General features: G+C 38.5%; 1 long non-coding RNA gene across 1 annotated transcript; it reads left to right on the top strand.

The window, feature by feature from the left end:
- The first annotated feature begins 456 nt into the window (after positions 1–456).
- Positions 457–1,893, top strand: LOC143849805 (uncharacterized). Its single transcript, XR_013235878.1, has 3 exons — positions 457–626; positions 1,360–1,451; positions 1,839–1,893. It is a non-coding gene; the product is annotated as an uncharacterized LOC143849805 (long non-coding RNA).
- The last annotated feature ends 771 nt before the right edge of the window (positions 1,894–2,664 follow it).

Below are 2,664 nucleotides of genomic sequence, written 5' to 3' on the forward strand. Positions count from 1 at the left end.
TTAAGGTGGGGCCACTATTCCAGAACAAATGCTGACATTCTTTTTTTTCATCGGATGCTTTGATGAGGGCATTATTTTACACTTGTTCCTATGAAGTGGGCCATCTGAATACATGCAGAATCGTAGTTTCACTAGGGTAATGGAGATATGATAAGCATGGAAGGATTATATCATGAAATATAATTGGATGAAAATCAGGGGTCGTAAGAGGCGTGTGATACTCTCTTAAGAATTCATTCGGGAAAGGAGATAAGTATGCACAGATCATATGATAATCCTTGTTTCATAGGGAAGGGAAGTTAAATACGAAAGACTCATGTAATTGGATAAGACTCACATAAGGATTGATAATTTTCTCCCTGTTCTTGTATATAAAGATTGGGGGCTCTTTTTTTTGTTTTTTTTATGTAAACAGCCTAACGGCAAGGAGACGCAGAGTGAGAGAGGAAAGAAAAGCTTTGCCTTCCCCTCATCAGCATGGGCTTCATGGACTCCCGCAAGTTACTCCTTTTCCCATGTTTAGTTTTTTTGTTCTCTCCTCTGGAAAAGATGACATATGTATGGATTTGTGGGATGTTTTCCCTCATCTTCATGATTGCACTGCAAGAACTCTACTACTTGAAGGAGTAAATTCTGGAGCCTTTTCTGCTGCGTTCATGTCTTCACAGATCTTTTTTTTATTTTTTATTTTTTATTTTTTTAACTCTTTTCCAAGTACAAACCAGCACATGGAAGTTTCAAAGATTTCGTTGGGAACTATCTTTGCTCGCGATATGTTTGACACAACTCCCCACTGGTTTGACCACTGCGGGTGTAATTTTTTGTTTGAGGGAATGCTTGATCTTAAGTTTTCTCTGCATCTTGGTCTTTATATGTTGCTGTTACAACATTAAGGGCTCCATTGTATCTGAGATCTGATCCCATCTTTACTCTTTTTCTGTTGTTGTTTTAACATTAACGGTTCCATGGTTCCGTTGTATTTGATCACATCTCTGCATGCAACTTGGATGCTCTTAAAGCTCTTGACATGCCGGAGGACCAATGTAGTCCTAGTCTTCCAAATCATAATCAAAATCTCCATGTATGTCCAACTTTGAATGAGATTCTCGAGGCCTTCTCTGAAGAGGCATCCTTCTTATTGAGACCGCCATCATCGGTTCTCCCTCGATATACATTCCAATATTATTATTTTTTTTGCTGATTCTTTCCTGACTTCCAAGAGTCTAACCTCAGATCATTACGTATATGTAAATGCTTACATTGCAAGTTCAAATCACCTTGTTCAACAAAAGAGTTTTCCTTTCCAAGTGTTCCTTTTGATGGTGCTAACCCCTTGCTAGTGACAACCAATTTATTCAGGAAGGAGCGCAAATCTTTGACATTCTTAGATTGCAACATCAAGCAACCTTGTTCAACAGAAGGATTCTCCTTTCCAAGCTTTCTTTTTGAAGGTAATAATCTCTTGCAAGAAACAACTAATTTAATCGGCGAGTGAGAGTTTTCCTTTCTATGCTTTCTTTTTTAAAGTGCTAATTTCTCTTGAAGAACAAGGGTTCATCATCATCACCACCACCATTATCAACAAGGCTCTGATTGATACACTTATGAACTGAAATAATTTATCAACAAGAGAGACTGATTTTTTTATTTTTACGGCTAGACTTGTCTGATTTTCCGACTTTTCTTCTTTGCTGCGGTATTATCCATGTTTGCTTTTTTATTTGAATGTTTTACTCTGGTTAACTCTTTGATGATTTTCTTCATCTCAGGCTTTTAAACTTTAGTTGCTTGGAGAACAGGAAGCTCACCGCGTTTTCTTTTCTCTGTCTTATTTTCAGCACCCACTTCTGCCTCACTATCAGCAAAACAAGTCTCTGAATGTGACTTCTTTGGGTTCAATTGCCTGGAATCCGTTGAGTTTTCATTAGCACTACAAATGAATTTCAACCTCAATGGCTTCCTGAGCTACAACTCTATTAGGATGTGCAGCGAGTAGAAGCATATCAACCTTTTTGGTGGAGTTTACCTGCCCATTGATTCCCACTTCCAAAGGTGTTTTTAGTATTTGTTTCAAGTATTTTAAATGCAGTACTGTCTTCAAAGACTTGAACATCATTTATTTCGCATGGTTGTGCTGTAGCACAATTTTTTTCTTTGGAGACTGACGTTCCTGTTTTCAGTAGTCGAAACAGTGATAGGGGCATTGCTCTTCAGTCTGTAAATACTGTGCTAGAGAATGATGTAATGTGGTTCTTTCACTAAAGGCCCCACTCCTTTCCGTTGCAACAAACACGTCACCTTCCACACACCAAATACATTACCTTCATATCAGTAACTTCAACACTGGCCATTTGAGCATCTTGGTAAACACTGTCTTGAAGGTTGCATTGAACTATTGATTCCTCCCAACTATGGTAGCAGAGCATGTACTATTACTGTTTCTCTCAGCTCCCATCAAGTTTCAATACCACAGTACTTTTGGTACAGTTGGTTCTAAGGCCAATGTTCTGTTCATCAAAATTGCTAACCCATCAGCCTTCCCGCTTGTTTTAAGCTTTTCAGTGCCCATCCAACCTTGGTTATTCGGTTTGATATTGACGGGATTGTTTGGATGTAATGAGTCACCCTTGCATTGATTAGGGTATGAAGGAAACTTCACTAACC

This window comes from Tasmannia lanceolata, unplaced genomic scaffold (assembly GCF_043159265.1).
Source record: "Tasmannia lanceolata isolate RefF3 unplaced genomic scaffold, GAP_Taslan_0.1 ptg000018l, whole genome shotgun sequence".
Classification (NCBI taxonomy): Eukaryota; Viridiplantae; Streptophyta; class Magnoliopsida; order Canellales; family Winteraceae; genus Tasmannia; species Tasmannia lanceolata.